At 39.1% G+C, this 24,845-nt stretch overlaps 1 protein-coding gene and 1 pseudogene across 5 annotated transcripts in view; both read right to left on the minus strand.

The window, feature by feature from the left end:
- MAP3K13 (mitogen-activated protein kinase kinase kinase 13) overlaps window positions 1-24,845 on the minus strand; it is a 182,883-nt gene that overhangs the window by 112,943 nt on the left and 45,095 nt on the right. The window lies entirely within an intron of this gene.
- LOC140525228 (serine/threonine/tyrosine-interacting protein pseudogene) overlaps window positions 1-24,845 on the minus strand; it is a 28,204-nt pseudogene continuing 3,359 nt past the window's right edge.

The following is a 24,845-nucleotide window of genomic DNA, read 5'->3' on the forward strand; positions in this document are numbered from 1 at the left end:
TTTTGTAGTTGTATTCATATCATTCCAATGTGTTTTGATAAGTACACTCCCTTATGGTTTATATATTCTGCAGTGATTTTGAATAAAATTTTGTCTTCCATCTTTTTTTTTTTTTGCTATGCTTTGTTGATAATGCACAAAAAGGCTGATGATTTTTGCAGTTTTATTTTATATCCTGTTTATTGAAGTTATTTTAATGACTTTTTAGTTGAATCTCTAAGCAAATCATTACATTATTATACACAAAAGTGATTACCATGATTCCTGTTTATCTTTATTTATTCTCTCATTTTGTTTTTTGCTTCTAGAGTTATATCAAATGACAGTGGTGACAACGAGCATCATTGCTTTAGTACTCATCTTAATTTTAATGCCTCTAATGTTTCTGTATTACAAAGACTGGGAGTTCTAAGTTTTAGATAGATACTCATTATCATTAAGAAAAGGTCCACTTATAATTTCTAGTGTTTTTAGTATAAAAGGGTATAGGGTGTGTTCAGGGAGGACCAGTACCTTTGGTGTGATGGCTGCTGAGCCCTTTTTGGGGCTCTTTTCAAGTTTGGTGTCCACCTGTTCCACCTCTCACCTATGGCTCCAAGAAGCTGCAGCACGTGCAGCGGCCACATCCCAGTAAACCATTTCGGCGGACAGACCAAACCAGGTTGAGGGTAACCAAGGGTTCTCAAACCCATTGGTGAGTTAGGGGGTGTCTACCCCAAGGATGTGAAGACTTCATCTGGTGGAATGGGCAAAAGAGAACAATTTGTTGCAACGGCCATGAAGGCAGATGAAGCAGGCGATGTGGAGTGCTTAGAGCTTGGTTAGGCACTGAAGACGCCAAGGTCATCCACTGCATTCTGAGTCATCACCAGTCATCTTGACTCTGTCCTGCCACTGGACTATGATGACTCTGGAGGAAAGAGTGAGGTTGACGACTTCGTGTAACTCTGCCTCACTTAAATCCAATTTACGCATGAATCAAAAGACATCACCCTGTAATAGAGCATTCTGAGCTCATATTGGCCTGATCAGCCACAGTCAGACACACTGAAATTTCACTTTACCATGGTGATGTCATTTTGATCCTCTTCAAAGACCAAGGACAACAACCAACCAACAAGTATAAAAGGGTATTTTGTTAAAAACCTTTTCTGCATCTACTGATATAATGTGATTTTTGTTATTAACATGATCTATTGTTTTCCTAATAATGAATCAACCTTACATGCCTGGTATAAATCCAACACAATAAAGGCTCTTTCATAATATTTTATTCTATTTTGAACATCAATATTCATTTAACGTCAATAATCGTAAGAGATATGGTCCAATTTTTCTTTCTCTCCCTTATTTCTACCTGGTTTAGGTATAAGGACCATATTTATCTTAGAGAAGGAATTTGATAGGAAGCTATGTCCTGATTTTTAAAAATTGATATAAAATCAGAAGTTACTTATTCGTTGAATGTTTGATTGAATTAGACTGTAAATCTATCTGGCCCTTGGGTTTTTTTTTTAATTTTTAGAATTCTTTTGTTCAATTTCTTTTTCTAAGATTGGATTATTTAAATGTCTTATGTATTGTTCTGTTAATCTGGGTATTTTTTATTTTGCAATTGCAGTTCTTATTTTTGTTGGCATATAGCTGAGCAAAAGTTTCTAATAATTTCCTTTATTTCCTCTTCATTTGTTACGAGTTCCTCTTCTTTTTTGATATAGGCTATTTTGTTCCCCTCCCCCTTTTTAAAATAAATTAGATAATGGTTTGTTTTTTTCCCTTAAAAAAGTCCCTACTTTTATTAATTAAATATATTTTGTTTCTCAATTTTTATTTTCTATGTTTTTCTAATTTCTAATTTTGTGTTACATTGGCCGTTTAAAATTGTTGCTGTCCTAGTTTCAAAAAAGAATTTTATGCCCAATTCATTGATTTGTTCTCTCTTTTGTTGATAAGTGTGTATGAATATGTGTATATATACATCCATATGTACATATAAGTGTTTGTGTGTGTATTTTACACATACACACACACACACACACACTTTTGCTACTTTGGCTGTATCCCAAAAATTTTAGTCTATTTTGTCACTGTCATTTATTTAAGGCATATAGCTATTGTTTCTAAGAATTGTTCTTTGACCCATCAATTTTGAGGATCAATTACTATCTCCATTTATGTTTGGATTCTTTCTTCAAATGCACTGTGGTCAGTTGGTTGTTGTCCTTTGTTTTTAAAGAGGACCAAAATGACATCATTACGTTCGACTCAAGTTACAGTGTGTCCAGCTGTGGCTGATCAAACCAATATGGGCTCAGAATGCTTTACCACAGGTTGGGCACAAATAGTTCATATGAACATACGAGATAGAGTCTCTAAATTTGTACAACTCACATTTCTTTTGAGTTATTACATCAATCTGCTTAGCTCATAGAGTACAGTACCTTTTCTGATGAGGGCACACCATACTGGGCAGTCCTGTGCTGGTATCTCCTATGACATGCAATCAATTCCAAAGTTCTTAAAATAGAGACTTTGAGAGTGTTCTTGTATTGCTTTTTCTCACCACCATGTGAGCACTTGCTTTGTGTGAGTTCTCCGTAAAATAGTCTTTTAGGCAAGCATATGTTTGGCATTTGAATAACATTGTTAGCCCATTGGAGTTGTGCTCTCTGCAGTAGAGTTTAAATACTTGGGCAGTTTAATTTGAAAAGGGGCCTCAGTGTCTGGTATCTTGTCCTGCCAGGTGATCTTCAAAATATTCCCAAGACAATTCAAATGGAAGCAATGGTGTTTCCTGGCATGGTGCTGGTATACTGTCCAGTTTCACAGGCATACAACAATGAGGTCAGCACAACACCTTTGTAGACCTTCAGTTTGGTAGTCTGTGGTCAGTAAACACTATCTATGTTGAAATTTCTGTTTTTCTGCATTTTTATATAGTTTTTATTCCTTAGCACATGGTCAATTTTTTTTATAATTGTTATCATACACAAGTGAGAATATGTATATTCCTTTTTATTTCCATTCAGTAATCACCACATAGCTATCATATCTATCTTTTCTAAAATAATATTCAGATCCTTAACATTTCTTATTTGACTGTTAGATTTGTCAAGGCCTGAAAGGAATACACTGAAGTTCCATGCTACAATAATTTTCCTATATATTTCTCCCAATTTTAAATTACATTTTCCTTTAAGGACTTATATGCTATGCAATTTGATACATATACAGTATTTCATTATCTATCATACCTTTATACATTGTAGTTTTCCAGCTTATCTCTATTTTTATTATTGCCTTGTCAGAGATAGCCTTGTTTTTTGAGTTCTCCTGACATGTAGTAATTCTGCTTCATTTCATTTTAATTCTACATGCATCTTTGCTTTGAGTGTTCCTTGTAAACATGTTGTATTCTGCTGTCCAGTCCATTCACATTTACATATTCCCTCTATCATACGCTCTTATATTTTTTCCTCTTTTTCTCTTAGCTTTCCTTTTACAAAGAAGGGGTGGATGATAAGGAATCTAATCAACAATAGTAATTTTTAATTTATCTGACTTGTTCTAATTCATCTATCCCTGCTTTCTTTATTTACCAAGTCCAAGGACTAATTTTGGATTTGTTTGTTTTTTGCCCCTTCCCTCTTAAAACCCACAAAACAGCATAAATCTATCCTATGTTTGCCTTTCTTTAATTCCTCTGTGGCTGTAGAAGCTAGTGGAATTCTGAAAGGAAAATTGTCTCTTTTCCCTCTATTAAAATGTAAGCACTTCATAATCATATAGCTCCCTCTCAATTCTCAAATACATTTATTACTCTAATTTGAAAGATTCTACTCAGCTCTGGTTTTTTCATCAGAAATGCCTGAAAGTCCTCTAGATTTTAATACCATTTAATAGTTCTGTTTTTAATCCTCTGGGATTATACTCAGCTCATCAGTAAACTTGCAGTCCCAGGCCATTAACAATGAAGTTTCCAGTTGCTCTTTTCAGGATCACAGGACGCCTTCCCATGCATTTTCAGGTCTCGATTCACTCTTAACAGGCATCCTGCCTGAGAAAGAAGGACTCCAGTATACAGGTAATTCCCGTATCCACCTGGCAGGCTGCAATTGTGAGTAACAGAAGAACTGGAACATGCTCCATGTAACATAAACCCTTTGGGCCTCAGCTTTCCTGGGAGGGTTGTTCCTCTGGCTGAATAACTGGTGCTGCTGTTTAGTGCAAGGTAGCTCTTTGGAGGGTTTGATTTGATGCCTCCTGACAAATGTGTCAAATGTGTCTTTGTGTGTGATGAAAGTTTGGTAGGGTTGGGGTTTTTTTGTGTTTTTATTCATCCTTTTTGAAGGCTTAATGGGGTAAAAATGATCCTGGCTATTGGACCCAGGAAGATGGCTTCTGGACTCTGCCTCAGAGCGTCTACTGTAGGTTCTTTTCTTTCAGAGAAGCCAGGATCTATCAGAATGGGGCTATTGAACTAGATCACAGGTTTCTTGAGAGGCCCCCTTTCTACTTCTTGCTCTGATCTTAGTAATCAACAATGCCATTGTTTTGACAACATCCTTGTGACCTGCCAAATCAAACTTTTCTTCCCTAGCCACCAATACCCTATATATGTTTTCCACATATTAGAATTAATCAATCAATATAAAATTAAAAAGTTTTTGCACCTTTTGCAAAACCAATGAAGCTAAAATTAGAAGAGAAACAGGAAACTGGGAAAAATCTTTAGGGCAACTTTCTCTGATAAAGGTCTCATTTTGAAAATATATAATGAACTGAGTTAAATTTACAAAATTAAGAGTCATTCCTCATCTGATAAATGACCTAAAGATTTGAACAGGCAGTTGTCAGTAAAAGAAATGAAAGCTATCAATAGCCATATGAAAAAACGCTCTAAATCACTAATAATTGAAGAAATGCAAATTACAGTTCTGAGATCACACTTCATATTCATCAGATTGACTATTTTTTTTTTAAAGGAAAGTGAAAAATGCTGAAGGGGATGTGGGAAAACAGGCATTCTAATGTACTATTGGCAGAACTGTGACCTGGCCCAACCACATCAGAGAACAATTTGGAATGACGCCCAAAAGGTATATAAAACTGTGCATACCTGTTAGTTTAGCAATACCATTACTAGTTCTATACTCCAAGTAGATCAAAGAAAGAGGAAAAGGACCCATAGATACCAAAAAATATTCATAGCAGCTCTCTTTGTGGTGGCAAAGAATTGAAAACTAAGGGAATATCCATCAACTAGGGAATGGCTAAACAGGAGATGAAGGAGATAGAATAATGTGCTATAATAAGTGAGGAAGGAGAAAGTCAGAAAATCCTGAGAAGACATGTGAAATGATGCAAAGTGAAGTGATCAGTACTAGGAGAACAATCTATACAGTAACAGCAGTATTTTAAATATAATCAACTTTGAAAGACTTAGTAACTCTTATTAACACAATGACCCACTACAATTCCAAAGGATTCATTATGAAACAAACATATGATCCACCTCCAGATAGAGAACTGATGAACTCAGATTGCAGATTGAAGAATTTTTTTCCTCAATCTTTTTCGTGCTTGTTTTTGGGAATACAGGTGAACAAGAAATTTGTTTTGCATGACCTTACATATTTTTAATAGGTTTAATTTTTATTGCCTTCTCAATGGGTGATGGAGGAGGTAGGGGAAGAGAGAGAATTTAGAACTTTAAAAAAAAAGAAAAAAAATCTGTGCTTTATGAAAAGAAAAAGAGGTGCAGAAAAACTAATCAATGTCAAAAGATTCTGAGATTATACGCAGTTTTGCATAGCCATTGTCTCTCACATCTGTATTCTCTTTGTTGTGATCAATTATTATCATTATTATTTCAGGTCAAATTAGTTTTGATGATTTTATATTGGTGGCTCTTCCATGGTTATAGTCATTACGTATTTTGTTTTCCTGGTTTTGCTTATTTTACTTTATCACTCACTTTAATTTCATTAAGTCTCTTCTGCTTCTCTAATTCATGATATTCATTGTTTCTTACAGCATGGCAACAATTCTTTCTATTGATGTACATTTTTTAAATTTTATTACCAAATCAACAGTTATTTCCTCCACAGTACTACATTAAAGCACTGCCATAAATATTTTGGTGTATATTTGGCCTTTATTTTTGTCACTAACCTCTTTAGGGTATATGCTCACCAGTAGAACCTCTAGGTCAAAGAGGATGGACATTTTAGTTAAACTTTTCACATCCACAAACTGAGAATGTTTATACTAATTTGTGTCTCCACTGATAAGGCATTAGTGTGCTCACTACCTTCTACCACTCCCAACATTGATTATTCCTGTCTTTTGTCATCCTTGCCAATTTGTTGGGTGTGAAGTAAAACCTCAAGGTTGTTTTGACTTATATTCATTCCTTTTATTAGTAGTTCTTGAAACTATTCTTATATAAGGCATTTCATAGTTTATAATTCTTTTCAGAACTATTTATATTTCTGTTAGTTGTCTATAGATCTTGATCATCAGATCCTTATCAAAGATATTTGATACAAAGATTTTTTTCCCAGTTGACTACTTCTCTTATGCTAGTTGCATTAATTTTATTCATGCAAAGCTTTTCAATTTCATGTAATCTAAATTATCTTTTTAATCTTTTGTAATTACCTCTGACCTTTGTTTGTTTAAGAATTTGCCCCTACCTCCTAGCTGTGAAGGATAACAATCCGTTTCTCATTATTTATGATATGATCTCTATGAAGCAAGCCAAATCAATTTTTAATTTATTGTGGTACATGGTGTAAGTTGTTGGTCTAAACTGAATTTCTGCCAGACTACTTTCCAGCTGTTCTTGTCAAACAAAGAGTTCTTTTCTAGGTAATTTATGGGTTCCATTTTATCAACTGCTGGGTTGTATTCAATGATTTTCATTTTTCCTTGTCTAGTCCATTCTATTGATTTATTTTCTAATTTTTTTTAAGTGTCAGATGCTTTAAAGACAGTTTGATGTCTGGAAATGTTCCCCTTCATTTTTACACCCCCTCCCGCCCCGCCATTATTTCTTATGACATTCTAGGTCTGTTCCTCCAGATGAATTTTGTGACTTTGTCTATTTCTGGAAAGTATGTATTACTCTGGTAGTTTAATTCATAACTGTAAATTAGCTTCAGTAATACTGTCCTTTTTATTTATGGCATGGCTTAGCCATCAATGGCAAACATTCCTCTAGTTATTAAGCTGTCCTTTGTTTAAGAAGATTTTTGTAATCACGCTTACATAGTTGTTGAATATTCTTTGTTAGACTGACTCCTAGATATTTTATGCATTTTATAGGGACTTCCACTTCCTGGATATAGTGAATACTATATAGAAGCACTTTTGATTTTTGTAGGCTCATTATGCAGCCTGCAACTTACTACAGTAATTGTCTGGTTTTTTTATTATGATTTTTCTGTGTTTTTTTCCTTAATCAAACCATCATGTCATCATAAGGATAGTTTTGTTTCCTCTTTGTGTATCTTTATGACTTTAATATCTTTCTCTTTGCCTGGCTATTAATAATATTTCTATAATCATGCCGGACAACAGTAGAGTAACTTTATTCATGTATTTATAGGGAAAGCTTCTACTGTTTCTCTATTGTATATAATGCTAGCTTTTGGTTAGAAATAGATCCTTTTTATCATTAAAAAAGATCACTCTATGCTTATACTTTGTAGCCTCCCCTCTCTTTTGCATAAATGAATGCTATATTTTGTCATGAACTTTTTCTAAATATTTGTATGATCACGTGGTTTTGACGTTTTTGTTTTTAATATGATTAGAGTAACTTTACCTAAGGCTGAATCACCTTTGGATCCTTGGTATAAATCCAACTTAATCACAGTGAATGGTTTTCTGAATAAATTGTTCTAATCTTTCAGGATTTTATTTACATTTTTTGAAATAGTATTCATTAATGGTTATGACTATAATTTTATTTGCCTCGTTATTCCATAGTTCAGTTATTACAACTATATTTCCTTCATAAATAAGAGTGGGAAAGTGTTTTCCTCTTCAATATTTGAAAATAATATTGGTATTTAAAAATTGACTGGGTTCTTCTGTAAATCCTTTGATATTTCCATTATAGCTCAATGTTTTTTGAGATTTTATTATTTAATATGTTTATTTGTGTTCTGTTAATTTGCTTAACTTATGTTTTTCAGATAATCTATCAGTTCTGAATTGTCATTTTTGTTTGCACACACAGCTGTGTATTACAAGTTCCAATAATTCTTTCTTCTTATGTTATGACTTACCTTTTTCATTTACTGTGTTATCTATTTTGTTTACCTCTTTCATTCATTTTGTTAATTTGATTTTTCCTATCTGGGAGACCTATGATGCTTAATCTGCTGCTGTGAGGCAATGGTTTTGATTACTATAGAAATGATGTGTTTAACATCATTGCCTTTTGCTTTTCTTCTGGCAGTTTTTCTCCATTTCAGTAGTTTTGTATTCCAATTATGTTCATTTCTCTTTTGATTCTCTGAAGAAACTCACAATCGAGGATTCATTTTTTTCTAACCTGCTTAGTTTTATTTTCTTTAATTTCTGTGTTGAAGCTATGAATTCTGACACATTCAGTCCTAATTTCTTGTCTTATAGATTTCATTTTTTTTAACCATTCTGCAATTTTTTGTTGTTAAATGCCTTCTTGGAATTTCAAAGGATTCCACATTTCATTAGGTATTGGTTCACTTTTGTTTTGAAACGTTTGAGATAGCTTTGTGCTTTCTTTGAAGGCTTAATATTCATTCTTCCTTCTAATTTTAGGATTCTCTGTTGACACAACTACTTGTTACTCTGGCTTTTACTGAATTTTCTTCCTCTTGAAATCCTTGGATTTTCAATATTTTCCCCCATCATTCACTTTTCCCCTCTACTGGTAAATAGTAATCCTCTACCTCAGCTTCCCATCATATTAAAGGATTAATCTTTTAACAGGACTCATCCTTGCCCTACGTACCCTCTGGAAAGGACATGACTTGTCTCAGTTCCTTCAGGCCTAGTGCAGCAAGTCACACTGGCTCCCTGTCTCAGTTCCTTTCTTGGATCCCCCTCCTTATCTTCTCTGCTTACAATGACTGAACATCAGCTACTTTTTTCAGAGTTAGGGGAGAGTGGGCAGAGTCTAACAGAGAGTCTACAATTCTGCAGGTCTCTCACCTAGAGGCTACCCCAGTCAGGAGGCAGCAAATTCTGCTTCCTTCTCCTTAAATATCTAGGCAAAATGAGTGTCTGTTGCTTACTCCAGGGAGGTGTGAAGGCAGAGAAAGTGTCTGAAGCAGGAGGAGATCCCAATGCAGGCTATGACCACAATTCCACACGTCCATCACATAGCTCAGTCTTTTCCCACAAAAGCATCCTCTTCAGAACCTCCTAGAGCATCACCATTCTTCTGATCACTCAGGTGTGCAAACTTGGTGTCATCCTCAGCTCCTCACTCCTAATTGTGTGGCCAAATCTTGTCACTGTCTTCACATGAGTTCTCATATTTGTCTCTTTCTCTCTATACTCTGAAGCCCATAAGTTGGACAACAATAGGTCCCTGCCCAAGCTCCACTTAATCGCTGGTTTAGACTGATTATTAATAGTAACAGTTTCTCTTTCTCTCCCAGTTTAATTTAGTTATTTTCTTTTGCTCATTAAAAGGACCATTTCCTGATGACTTCTTAAAGAGGCCTATTCACTTAATGGGTGTTACCTCCCTTGAAGTGAGTACATCAAAAAGGCCAAGGTCTCCCATTGCTTCCTGAGCCATCTCCAGTCATCCTGATGAATATCTGGTCACTGGATCCAGATGGATCAGGAGGAGAAAGTGAGGCTGGTGACCTGCACAGCCCTCCCTCACTCAAAACAAAGTCAAGTGCAAGTCATGTCATCATTTCTCTGATGTCATGGTCTCCTTTGAAAACGAAGAATGAACACAACATAGATCAAGACTTCATCCTCTCTCAATGGACAATTGCATAGATTCCAAACTGGTCTCCCTGTCTCAAGCCTTTTCCAACTTTCATTCATTCTCCACAATGAAAATTATTCAACTGGAAATGTTTGGAAACAATATAGACAAAAGTGTCAGATTTGGAGAATACAGCAAGAAAAACCAACTTAAGAAGGTTTGGGCTTATGAAAAACAAACACCTATTAGAATTTCACTAGATTTTTCTATAAAAATGAGAAATAGCAGCACGAATTCAACACACCAAAAGGTAAAATACTGAGGGCAAAATCAGTTTGATTTAACATATTTATATATTTTCATATATTTTTGAGGGCAAATCTTGACATTTGGAAATGAGGAAAGTGAGGAGAGAAGAGATCAACTGGCTGATTTTAAGTATGATAGATAAAGAAAAAAAAAGCTAGGAAATGAGGGTAGAGAGGCAGCCCTGCCTTAAAAAGGGGTAACACACATAAAAAAATATATAACAGAGAAACTGGCTTAGGGTTTAAGGCATATGTGTATAGTTTTGGAAAAGAGTAATGTTACAAAATGAGGAACCTTGCAAACATAATAGTAATGGCTTGGAAAAGTATAACTACAACCTTCAATGTAAGTTGATTAAATTCCTCTACAATAAAAAAAAGAGAAAGAAAAAAGATTAATGGATGGATGAAAAACATATCCCAAGAAAATGCCTCCCAAATATTCTGTCTACAAGCAATTTATTTGATTTGATAAAAATGTATAAAATTAAAAATAATAAAATGAATTAAATTTTACCATGTTCCAGCCACAGCAGAAAACCTGGAATTGCAGTGATAAAACTCAAGTCAAGTGGGAAAATTCAACGTGCTTTCTAAACAATCAAACAATAAATGTTAAGCACCGGGATAAAAAAAGAGGTAAAAGATAGCCTCTGTCCTCAACGAGCTTACAAGATGGCCACTGACAATCAGTGAACAATATTTCACTTCTCGTATTTAGCGGTATGTAAATTTACAAAGTAATAGTTAACTAATACATACAATGAGTTACAATGAAAAATGATGATGATGGTGGTGGTGGGAGATTCATCGCACTAACAGAACATAATAAATCCAACAAAAAGGTAACCATGAAAGGAGTGACAGACATAAACGGAGTACAGAAGAAATTAGGTATATGAAGAAAATTGACTGGAAGAGAATAAATTTTCTCAAATACATACAGGATTCTCATAAAATTGATCATATATCAGGGTAAAGTCTTGAGACAAATTCAGAAAGGCAGAAATTTTAAAACACATTTACAGATTATAATGTGATCTGTAAAAAGAGCAAACAAAGACAATATTAACAAGTGATGCAATGCTGTACAGAAACCACAAATAACTTGTTGCTAAGGTAAAAGAATAAATTGTAAAAACAGTAACAGATTGTAATGAATAAAGCAGCAATAAAAATACAACACATTAAAATGTATGAGATGCAGGCAGCAGTACTCAGAGACAACTATCCCTGAGTGCTTTTATTAACAAGCAACAAAAAGAAGAAATTGATAAGTTTGCAACTAAAAATTAGAAAATGAAGCTAATAAAACAACAACAAGTATAACGGGAATTATGAAAATAAAAGGATAAAACAGTAAACAAGAAGTGGTAAGAACAGCTATTTGTACGGCTTGTTAAGAGTTGCCAAATACTTTACATACATCACTTTCTTTGATCCTCCAGGCAGCCCTGAAGTTTGATACTTCAGGGAATTAGCATCTTCATAGTACAAATGAGGAAACTGAGGCTGAGAGAAGTGAACTTCTTGTCCATAATCACACAGTTAGTAAGTGGCAGAAGTAAAATTTAGATATGAGATTTATTTATCCAATATAACAACTTTTCTTTTTTGATAATGAACTAAACTTAATTTTAAAAAATGGAAGTGAGGAAAATCAAATTTAAAAATTGCAAGTGATAGAAGACTCATGATGAATGTAAAAGAAAAACTACTGGAAATGATGACATGTAGTTATTTCCCCACAAAATATAGTGAAATGCAGTTGTCAAAGTATTTTTTTAAGTTCAAAGTCCCTCAAAGTTAATAGCCCCTGAATATTACTTTGCATGGTTATTTCATTGATTCAGTGAATCCAACTGTCACTTATAGGAAGATGATTCTCACATCTAGACACACAGCCCAAATTTCCCCACCCTTCGGACATCTCCAATTGAATATTCTATAGGTATCTTTAACTTAACATGTCCAAAGTACTTAGCACAATATTTATCCCCTAGTAAGGGTTTGCTAAATGCTTGTTAACTGGACTAACTAGAACTCCTTGGAGAATGTTAACAAACTTTTCACTAATAAATTGTTATAAATTATACAAATAATACATATTTCAAGTATAAAAAGTATTTTATTGCAATATTTTGCAAGCCCAAAACTTTGTTTTATACGAAAATTAAAGTGTGAAAGAGGGAGAGAAAAGAGAGAAAGGACAGAGTGTGAGAGAAAGATGGGGGGAAGGGAGACAGAAAGAAAGTGGGATGGAGAAAATACAACAATCAATACCAGCTATTCAAGAAATCGATCATCTTCTTACAATGTTGTTTAACAAGTTACAGAGAAGAAGTCATTTGGAAGCAATACATAACTGAAAAAAAGCTACTTGTGTTTTTTCTAATTTTTGCCCTTCCCATCCAGGAATCCAAGCCTGGACTACTGGGCTGCGGAATCACCATGCATTCTGGACAGTGGCCACTTGCACATTTATATTTCTAAATTCCAATTCCTCTTCCTCTTCATGGGTTTATTCCTGCTGTAACAGACTGGGTGGATAATGATCTTCCCAGGTGCAACAGGCACAGCATCTGCATTGTTAATCTTTCTAGATGAATGAAGCTGGGGACACACCCAGCATTAGGATAAACCATCTTCTTTCTTCAAACTATGGAAAGGCCTCCTTTAGATTTACTCCACATATTGCCATAACGGGAGTGATCATCAAGGCAGCAATTCCAGGAATTCCTCTATTTCCATGGACAAGAGCTTTTCCTCCAGTTTGGAAACTCCCATCAATAATTTCTTAAGTTATGGGGGTGGGGAATGAATTATATTTTCAATTGGATTATTTGCAATGTCCAAAACAAAATATCTAAATAACTGTTGAAAGTTTGCAGAAATATTTTGCCTGGTGCATGTGACATGGGTTAGTCTATATTCTGTGGTTCAGGTGGCTTGCTTTTCATAGCTGAAGAATATGGGCCCCCAAACAACCCTGATAAGATTTCCTGCATCCTCTCACTTTGTGGGATAAGCCAAGTTCTTAGCCTCTTCTTTGGACCCTGGCAGGGAAGCCGATCCAACTTCCCATTTTCCTTGCCCCATCTGGTGGGTTGACATGGTCTTGAAGTTCAGATTACACTGCTCCTTACCTCTCTAGCAGGGCAGAGCAGGGCTCAATTCTTGTCACTTTTTAAAAAGACCTTCATGAGGGGCAGTGAGGTGGTGCTGCAGTGGATAGAACCCTGGCCCAGGAGTCAGAAGCACTTGAGTTCAAATCCTACCTCAGATACTTACTATCTGTATGACCTTGGGGAAGTCACTTAACCCCTATTGCCTAAAAAAAAAACCCCAAAACAAACCCAACACCTTCACGGTATGGCTAATGTTTCATCCAGCCAATGGCTAGCTACCCTATTATTCCATTAATTTGATGGTGGAATTTTATATTTCCTAAAGATCCAATACTTCCTTCCTTATACTTTCTTCATACAATGTGAATGGACTTCTCCCATTTTCCTACCTTTGGAATCTATGACTAGATCTTTCAAAATACGAGCCCCTCAAAATTTCACATCCTTCACAAATTATCTGTTCAAAATCTGAAAGGGACACAAATGGAACCACTTACCCCTTTCAGGGCAAATGTTATCAAATAATTGATCAAAGTCTGGGTTCATCCACATACATGTGTAATTCATATTCAAGTGAAAGGTTTTGGTAAAGCACAATATCCATTTATGTTTTTAATAGGAATTGTAATTATAGTTAAATATAATCATAGAAATTTTAATTCCTATAATAAAAATCATAGGAATGAAATAATTTTTCCTTAACATTATGAAGAGTATTCAAAATAAAGAGGTAGCTTTATAAGTGATGAATAATAGGTATAAAATGGTAAAAATATTCCTATTAACAGATGATATTAAGGTATACTTAGAAAACCCAAAAGACAACCACAAACTTCAAGGTAAGAAATGGTCTAAGCAGGATACAATATAAACCCACAAAGACATCATCGCTTCTGCATCTCACTAAAATTCAAAAAGAAAAAAGAGACATCAGTAGCAAGAGAAATAAAAATGAGAATAAGGACAGGATTAGGAAATACTTGTAATACAATCTATAAAGATATACACAGGCTTGTGTAAAGTCAATGATAAAATACTTCTAACGAAGATTTAAGGGAAAAATACATTGGAATGATAGCCAATGGATATGGCTATGTTGAGGTAAAATAATAAAGATGGTAAAAGTACCCAAATACATAGATTTAACTCCATACTTATTAAAATGCCAATGGGCTACTTCATAATTTGGTAAAGGGGGTGACACACTTTATTTAAGAAAAAATGGAGAATATGAAGGAGGGTTTTGCTACCAACTTGAACTTCTTTAATTATCCAAGTGATCTAATATTCCATCAAACAAATAGGGAAATAGATGAATGGAATAGATAATCCAGACTAAGAGCCAAAGGCATATAAAAAAATTACTATTTGGTTAATCCAACATCACCAAAAAATAGAGGAATGAAATCCTCATTCTGCAAAAATTGTTGAGAAAACTGGATAGCAGTATGGAGGAAAATAGTATTTGATTCACATTTCACAATAGCTACTTCGATCAATTCCAAGGAGATTGTATTTTCAAGATGGGAAGAAAATAGAATAATATATCATCACAAGTCTGGAGAAGAATTCTTATCTAAATTCAACAAATAAAAGAAATGATAAGAAACAAAACAGATGGATGTAAGTATACAAAAATAAAGAATGTTTCTATGGCCAATAACAAGTTGGGGAAAATTTTTGCCAGAAATATTTTTAATAAAACTGACACCCAAATTTTCTATCGAACTGACAAATTAATAAGGGTAATAATACCTATTTCCCAATGGAAACTCAGGTCAAAGAACAGGGAGTTCTCCAAAGAATACAAATCATCAGTATGATTGGAAACTACTCCAACTCCCTAACAACCAGAGAAATACAAATTAAACCAACCCAAAGCGATATTCAACAACTCAGCAAACATTTATATAAAAAATTTGTGTAAGACACTGCTAGATACTAGGAACAGAAAGACAAAAAGAAGAGAAAGAGAAAGAAAGAAGTTTCTTAATAAAATTACACAATGGGGCAATATTATTAGCAGAAATTGGGGAGGGATCAAATTAACAGGATTATGCTGAGAATTAACAGGGTACATAGGTGCTATAGTGAACCTTGCCTTGTATTTTACAGACAAAATTGAGGCTGTTAGCCATGAACTCCTCCTTGTTCCCTCTTCCTCAGATGCCTTTGGTGCTCTCTCCTCCTTCACCCCAGTTTCACCTGAAGTGGCTTTACTGCAGACCAAAGCCAACTCTTCTACTGCTCAAATAGTCCTGTCTCCTCCCACATATTGCCCCCTCCATCATCCCTCCTTTCTCACTTAGCTTCCATCTCTCCCTGTGTACTGGCTCCTTCCCTCCTGCCTATAAACATGCCCATGTCTCCCTCATCCTGAAAAAACCCTCACTTGATTCTTCTATCCATCCTATATCTCTTCTGCCCTACAAATGGCAGTGTACAATTGGAGCCTCTACTTTCTCTCCTCCCTCTTCTTAACCCTTTACAATCTGGCTTCCTAACTCATCATTCCACCAAAAAACGTTGTCTCCAAAGTAAATTATGATCTCTTAGAGGCCAAATCCAATGGCTTCTCTCAACCCTCATTCTTCTTGACCTTTCTGCAGCCTCTGACACTGTGGATCACTCTCTCCTCCTTGATATTGTTTTCTGGACAGCCTTTCTTCTAGGTCTCTTCCTCCCTCTCTGACCCTTCCTTTCTCTGTCTTCTTTGCTGAATTCTCTTCTAGATCACTCCCTCCAGTCATAGGTTTCCCAGGGCCACTACTTCACTTGGTGATCCCATCATATCCCATGGTTCCAATGATCATCTCTATACAAAAAAACTCTCAGATCTATTTATCCAGCCCTAATCTCTCCCTTGACCCCCAGTCTAAGCATCTCCAACTGCCTTTCAGACATCTCAAAGTGAATAACTAGTAGACATCTTAAACTCACTATGTCCAAAAGAGAACTCATAATTTTTCCCCTTAAACCCTCCCCTCACATCCTATCTTCCCTATTACAGTAGAAGGCAACACCATCTATCTTCCTGATCCCTAAGGTTCTCAACCTAGGAGTCATCCAGGATTCCTCTTTCTCACTTCTCATATCCAATATGATGCCAAGGCCTGTTGATCTCCCCTTTGCATCAACTCTCAAATACATCCCTTTCTCTTCTCTGACCCCCTGGTACAGTCTCTCATCACCTCATTTCTGGACTACTGCAATAGCTCCTGCCCCCTCCCCCTTGGAGTTGCCAGCCTCAAGTCCCTTTCCATTACAATCTTTCCTCCATTCAGCCACTAAAGAGATTTTCCGAAAGTGAAAGTTCTATCATATTACTCACCCTCCATACTCAATAAAATAGTGGCTCCCAATTGCCACCAGGATCAAATACAAAATGCTCTGTTTAGCATTCAAAGCCCTTCATAACCTTAGCTTCCTTCTACATTTCCAGTCTTCTTACACCTTACTCCTTACCACATGCTCTCTGATCTAGTGACACTGGCCTCATGGCTGTTCAACCAACATGACCCTCCATCTCTGGACTGCAGGCATTCTCTCTGTCCATCCCCCAAGCCTGGAATGCTCTCCCTTCTCTACTCTAACAACTGACCTTCCTGGCTTCCTTTAACTAAAACCCCACCTTCTATGGGAAGCCTTCCCCAACCTCTCTTAGTTCTAGGGCCCTTCCTTCATTAATTACTTCATGTTTATCCAGTGACAGCTTGTTGGTACATATCTGTTTGCATGGTGTCTCCCCTATTACATTGGAAGCTTCTTGAAGGCAGAGCCTTTGGCCTCTTTTTTGTATTCTAAGCACTCAGCAATGTTTGGCACATGTTGTTGATCAGTTGTTTTCCAGTCTTGTCTGACTCTTAGTGACTCCATTTGGGGTTTTCTTGGCAGAGACACTGGAGTGGTTTGCCATTTCCTTCTCCAGCTCATTTTACAGATGAGGAAACTGAGGCAAACGGTGAAGTAACATACCCAGGTTCACCCAGCTAGGAAGTGTCTAAGGCCAGATTTTAACTCAGGAAGATGGGTCTTCCTGACTCCAGGCTTACCAAAATCTTTATTGGTTGACTGATTGTGAGGTCAAGCGAGGCCAATGGACTTTCCAGGAGCCTCACAACTGGCACATGGCAATGTACCCATTGCTTGCCCTCTCTCATGACGACATCACATTTCCTCTGTGAGAATAACGAATTCCATTTTGCCTGTTAAGTTTGAGATTCTGAAGGTACACCCAGGCAGGAAGGTGCTGATGAGGGGGTGGAACTAAGCAGAGACAAGAGGGCTCAGAGAGCTATGAACAGAAAAATGCTAACTGCATCCCTGGGAGACACACACCAGTCCCTGCCAGTGTCAGTGAATTAGCTTGGGGCTAATCAGAGGCTGGATTGGGGGCAAGGAATAGCCAGCAACCAGGGCCAGAACCATCACAACTAGTTAGTCAGACAATCCACATTTACTGAGCATCTATTATGTGCCAGCATGCACTGTGCTAAGCATTAAAGAACTGCATGCCCTGTCCTCAAGGAGCTCACCTTCCAAGGCAGGAAGACAACCCCCAAGAGCGGCCAGGGCACTGAGAACTCCTGGAATGACTCATCTAACAGGGAGGTTCACTCTGCCTGACCTTAAGGGCACCACTGTACAGAAAAGGTCAGCCCAACATAACAGGGAGGAGATAACAGGGCAGGGCCTTCTCCCCAAGCTGGGAAGAGAAGGAAATTGTCTGTAAAATGCCTCGGAATAGCCCTATCCTTTGCTTGTTAGTCATTTTTACTCACATGGTTGGTCTCTTGGTTGTGCTTAGTAACAGAACTTGAGGGGGAAGGGAAAACCAGGCAGAAGACTTGTGATCTCATCAGTGGAGGAACTTCTGGTATAAAAATTCCCTCTAATGACAGAGAGCAACAATCCATAGGAAACTTCTGGTTTTGCTTGGGCCATTGAGAGGTGCCCTGCCCAGGGTCACACAGACAGGATGGGGCAGAAGCTGAGCTTGAATCTGAACCAGATTAAAATGTCGTTGGAAAATGTTTAACAAAATAAAAATACACCCATAAATTATGTTAATTTGTGGTTTTCTAAGCCAATCTAAATACCAGAAGAAGAGTCTGTTCTCTTGGAGTCTGACACCAGGCTGCTTTTCAGTTACAACGAAGAGAAGTTTTTTTCAGAGAATAAGGAAAGGTGGAAGAGAAAACTCTCCCTTCTCCCAAAGGCTAAGCAAGGGGTTCTGGGGCCTCAGGTTCAGAAAAGAGAGAGGGCAGATGACAACTAGAAAATAGAACGAGGCACCAGTATATAAAGTGTGGGACCTGGAGTTTGGAAGCCCTGAGTTCAAATCTGGCCTAGCTGGGTGAACCTGGATAAGCCACTTAATCCCGTTTGCCTCAGTTTCCTCACCTGTCAAATGAGCTGGAGAAGAAATTAACAAGCCACTCCAGTATCTTTGTCAAGAAAATCCTAAATGGGGTCACGAAGAGTCGGACATGACTGAACAACAACATTAGCTATTGTTATCTGCAATCCTATACCTAGTGTGCATTCTGTAGAGTAACAGTATTAGCACATTGGAGAGTCACAGGGCAGAAAGGAAGCATCTGTGGGCCACAGTCCTGGCCTCCCTTCTGCCCACACCATGAAGGGAAGACAGGAAGGAGGAGGAGAGGGAGCACAGGGAGGAAGGGGAGGAGGATCTCACTGTAGCAAAATAGTAACTGTTTGGGGGTATCTTTCTCTTTGTGTCTAAGTGTGGCTGGCTCCTTCTGTGCGCAGTCCCCTGCAGACAGGGCAAGGGCAGCTCCCGGTTGCCTGGTCCTGCTGCCAAGCTTCTGGAGGCCCACTGGGATGTGACTGGTGATCGGGTTATGCCATGGTGTCAGCACAGGCTGCACCCCTGATTCACCTTTGGGGATCATTCCCCTCGTGCTCCGAGACCTTTTCACAAAGATCAGTATCTGAACCCAAGCCCTCTGATTGTCTATCCCATGCTCTTTTCCTCCCCTCCCAATACCTGAATGAATTCCTTCATGAATTCCAACCCCTGTGACTTTTCCCACAAGCACCCCAGGAGCCACACACACGCATTAATCTCTATGGGCACAGTGGGCATCATGGGTACTACTTCACTGGGGATTTTCTTCTTTCCTTTCCTAAACACAGTAAATTCTTGGGAGATCAATCCCACACTGAGTAACCTCTGTGGTTCAGGTGACCACCACAGCTAAGGGCTACTAGCATTCTCTTCCTCCCCTTCCCAGTGGATTCCATTCTGCCATTGTCTACCTCATTTCTAAGCACCAGATTTTCATTCTCAAATCAAAGGCATCTGCTAGCACTCCAGCTGAAGACCAGGAAGCTCTGTCCTTTTCTGCTAATAATTCAGTGACAGGAAATAAATCTTTGTGGATTTGAAACCCCCGCAGGAGAGAGGGGAACTGCACCCCTCCTGCAGGGATGGAGGCTGGGCGACACTCCTTGAAAGCCTGGAATCCCTTGGAGATGGGCGATTACTTGGGGAAGGGGGAAGTACAGGAAAGGTGCTTAAGCACACACTGGGTAGCCATATTGATGCTGGCTGCAGTCAACCCCTGAACTTCTGAGAAGCAGAATGGTTGGGCAGGGGGTCAAATCTTCGGGGCAGAAACTTGGGCCAGGCTTCAGCTTTGCGGCTTGAGGTACGGTAGTTTCAGGCCCCAAGCCCTGCCGAGGTCAGACCTAAACCCAGCTCTCTTCTACAACCGTTCAGTCACACCCACTGTGTGTCACTAGACTCTGAGCTTCTCAAGCAGGGTCTGCTTTTTGCCTTTTTCTACCCCCAGGGCTGTGCACAGTGTCTGCACCTAATAGGTGCTTGTTGACATGACCTGACTTACCCTGACTCACCAGGATCTAGAAAGGCAAAGACAAAAATAAGCCCAAACGTGCACATACATCAACATGCCCAAAATGCATATGGGAGAAATGCCAAATAGATACATGGTGCTTCAATAAGGGAGGGCAGCACCAGAAGTTGGGGGGTGGGGGATGGGCTGGGGGCTTTGAGGAGGCACGCAGCCCAGGCACAGTGCTGGACCATGCACAAGCCCATGCACTGGAGTCCAAGGACAAGGCCACATGGCATAGAGAGCAGCACAGAGGATAGGGAAAGTATGAGGAGACTGAGAAGAGCACTGGGAGCTCAGCAGCGAAGGGTCTTCAAAGCCAGTCAGTCACTCAAAGACCTCTCTGAAGGTGGGTCCCAAGGCCTTCCAGAGAACTCCAATTGTCCGGAAGTTTTTCCTTAGATCAAGCTTAAATTTGCCTCTTGGCTATTTCCCCTCTTTATTCCTGATTCTGTCTCCTGGGGCCAGCAGAGCAAGTCTGATAATAGTTCTTGAAATACCTGAGCACAGCTATCCTGTGCCCCCTGAGTCTGGTCATCTCTAAACAGCCCCAAGTCATTCAATCCATCCTCATCTGGTATGAGCATTCTGGTCACCCTCCTCTGTATACTCTCTGGCTTATCAATGTGTGTTTGTCCTTCGTTGCTGAAGAAGACTATGCCATCAGAGAAATAATGACATGACTTGCCCTTGACTTTGTTTTGCGTGAGGGAGGGCTGTACAGGTCACCAGCCTCACTTCTCCTCCAGAGCCATCTGAATCCAGTGACCAGAGATTCATCAGGATGACTGGAGATGACCCAGGATGAGGCAATTGGGGTTAAGTGACTTGCCCAAGGTCACACAGCTAGTGAGTGTCAAGCGTCTGAGGTGAGATTTGAACTCAGGTTCTCCTGACTCCTGCACTGGTGCTCTATCCACTGCACCACCTAGCTGCCTCCAGCTTATCAATGAATGCCCTTATCAAAATGTGGCCCCCAGGACCCAACACAGGGTGCTAGTTAGGCAGTATCACTGAAAGAGCCCTGAACTTTTCATCAGAAAGCCCTGAGTTCAAATCCAACCACAGACCCTTACCAGCTGTATGATCCTAGCAAAGTCATGTCATCTCTGTCTGCCTCCCTCTGTCATCTGTAGAATGGTATAATAGCACCCACTTCACAGGACTATTGTTTTTTTTTTGTTGTTTTTTTTTTAGGACTATTGTTAGGGATCAAATGAGATAATATTTGTAAAGTGTTGTAAAAACCTTAATGAGTTCTAGAAATACTACGATGAACTACTAAAGAGTAGCCTAGCAAAGTAAAGACAGCATGAGATTTGGGACTCAGGAAGACCTGGATTCAAATCCTCCCTCAGACACTTGCTAACTGTGTGACCCTGGGCAAGTTTCTGAGCCTTCATTTTTTTTCACCTGTAAAATGAAGAAATTGTATTCCACGATCACTATGGTCCCTTCAGATTCTAAACTGATGACCTTCGGAGTCTGAAGACAAAGGGACTCCTGCTTCCCTGGACCTGCATGCAGCCCCTCTCAATAGAATCTGACTGCTTTAGTGGGGTTTGGGGGGCTGCCAGGTCATAGTTCGCTGAAGATCTTTTTTAAAAAATGAAATGCTCCCTAGCCATATATTTCCTCAATCTTGCTCTTATGAAACTGACTTTATTCAACCCAAGTCTATGACTTTGCAATTATCCCTATTACAACTCATCTTCCTAGGTTTAGCCCCAAGTTCCAGCCTGTCAAGATCATTTTGGAGATTCCTGACTCTGCTATCCCACGTTTGCTATCTTTCCCAACCTGGTGTCACTTAGGCATTTGATAAACATTTAAGCCACTGATTAAAAAGAACACCCCAATAACATTAACCAGCACAAAGCCTCAAACAGATCCCTATTGCACTCTACTGGAGACCTTCTTCCAAGATGACAAGGAGCCATTTGACGGCTACTCTTTGAGTAGCTATACACACGGTTCTGCATTCAACTGTACGATCATCTTGAGCAAAGGAATTGCAAGAAAGATGTTATTAAAACTTAAGTGATAGTCCAGAGACCTGGGAAATTAGCCTAGATTTAGACTTAAACCACACTGAGGAAGTGACCATGAATGAGACCATGAAGTCTAAGTTAGCTGAGAGCAAACACAAGATGGTTAATGCACCTATGGTTTAGTCCCTCCAGTGGTTTAGTCCATGGGCTGGATTTGTTATCCAAGGACCAGCCCTTGTGATCCATATGGATGAGATTACAAATATGCTGAAACCTTGACACATTCAAGTTCCAACATCAAAACCCAAAGAGATTTCTTCCACTTCAGCAATTATGCAATGTCCCTTCTCTCTGGAATAATGCCCTCTCATTCCAAGTCTCAGACTGATCTTCTAGGAATATGACCAAGAGAAATGGTCTCAGAATAATCCACCATCTAGAAACACTTCCCAAAAGCGCAACAGACAACTGGCAATCAGAAACAACAGCACAGGCCAAGAAGAAAAATTTAAAAAGCAACGTCTTTAAAGAACACACAAGTATCCATCCCAAATGCTAGGCTGTTACCAAGTATAGTAGCCCCCAAGGATTCAAGCAAATCCATTGGAGAATGTATTCACAGAAGCTGAGACTCCAACGCCAGCGGACAGCTCTCATTAATAAATAATAAGGACTTGGTCATTACGTTACATTAGCAGTAGTGGCAAACAGGACAAGGTCCAGGGAAAATCTGATTCTGCTCCTCACATTTGGGGAGAGAGGTGTCTAGGGTATCCTCTGAAATGGGCTGCCCATGCGCCTCCAGTCCTCTTTAGGAGTGGCTGAAGGAGTCCAGGTGGGGACTCAGGCTATTTTGTTGATGAAATGAGAGTGCTTCTGAAGACCTGAAGTGAGGGGCAAGAATTACCAGAGCCCATCAGTGTCCAGCTCTGGAAGAGGGCCCACTTTGGAACCCAGAAACAAGTACTGTGACTATGTACCAGGAAGTCCTGGGTTCAAGCCCTGTCTCTGAAATGCACTGACGGTGTGACGCTGGCCAATTTACCTGTATTTTGCAGGGTAAACCCCAGACTCTGGGGCTAAGGAAGATGGCAGCTCTCAAGCCCAGCAATTAGCAGTTATCACCAAAGCCTAGTTGAGTGAGTGAGCCAACGTTGGGGAGAGAGTTTTCTCTCCCTATGCTTCCCCTGGCTTTATTCCATGACCAGCACCAGTTGTTTAGCAGACAGCACTGCTCTGTTAGGGTCTGGTCCAGTTTCTCTAAGTCCAAGGGCAAGAACAGCAGAGCTCACTTTTAGATACCTGGGGGGAGGGGTGTAGCGGATAGGGCCCCCTCCTTGCCTCCATGAGAATTGATCTACCCTCCTTCTCTCTGGATCATCCCAAATTCCCTGTGTCTATCAGCACAAGGAGCTGTGCATCTCAAAGGGAAGTATCCCTTAGGGGCTGCAAAGGCTCCCCCACCTGTGGATGGGGTGCTCATCTCTCTCACATGCAGGCTCCCCACATGGATGAAGTCACTGTCCGTTATCTCCTCCCACCTCTGGAAAAAAAGGACTTGAAACTATGTGTCAACAAAGTCTCTCAGTTGGAGCTCCAAGAGCCGATCAAAGAGGCAACAATTTAACCAGGGTCCGGTTAAAAATCAAACCTCAAAGTAAATGAGATAGTCTTGGGAGAACAGCAAGACACAGACTTGCATCAGGGGTTTCAGGTTGCTGAAACAGGAAAAGCCCTTGGGGAGGGAGCTTGAGGCCATAGCTGGACTCCCCATGACCCCGAGAAGGTAGTTCAAGGTTTATTTTCGTTAATGAACAACAATCCCATGTGACCCAGGGGGTGGAGGTCAGGCCTTGAAGTTAAGAAGGTCTGGGTTCAAGCACCTAAGGCTGCGTGCCTGAGGTGGCCAGGGGAACCTCTCAAAGCCCCCACTTCCATCTGCACTGGGGGTGGCTCCTTCACCCTGATCGAGAGCTCCGCACATTGATGACTGTCCCTTCCTCATGGCAGAAAAGCACTTGTGCTTTAAAATGCTTTGAGGTTAAACGGTAAAACAACAAAGTCAAAGGGAAGACCGCAGGGAGTGCTTGGACCTCGAATTGCTGCGAATGCCAATTGCCAGGCAGATGGAACCTGCCTCTTTCTATCAGAGAGGCCCAGGGCTAAAGGTGCCACATGATAAGTACACCACTGGATGTAGTCACGGCATGGATCTGTTTTGCTGAACTCCGTATCTTTGTTAAAAAGGGACAGTTTTAAGGGGGCAGGAAGAAGAGCTCACAATGATGTAATAAAAAACACTCAAAGGATGCCTATTTTTAAAAAATTAAAGAAAAACTTGGTAGTACATATAAGGTTTTCCATTTGGTGTGAAGGAAATAAAGTCTACAGGAGAAACCAGAAATGAAACAAAAGCAGAAAAAAAAAACCCAATAAAAACAATCAAAGAGAGTATAATTCAGAGCAACATGAACTATAAAAGAGATTAAACTCCCCTATAAAAAGAAGGGTGAGATTCAAAAGCAAGACTTGTAGGATCTTCATGTCTGTCTCATGTGTGGAAGAACTGGGCTTAGGAACTAGAGATCAGT

The sequence above is a fragment of the Notamacropus eugenii genome, chromosome 2, assembly GCF_028372415.1.
Source record: "Notamacropus eugenii isolate mMacEug1 chromosome 2, mMacEug1.pri_v2, whole genome shotgun sequence".
NCBI lineage: Eukaryota > Metazoa > Chordata > Mammalia > Diprotodontia > Macropodidae > Notamacropus > Notamacropus eugenii.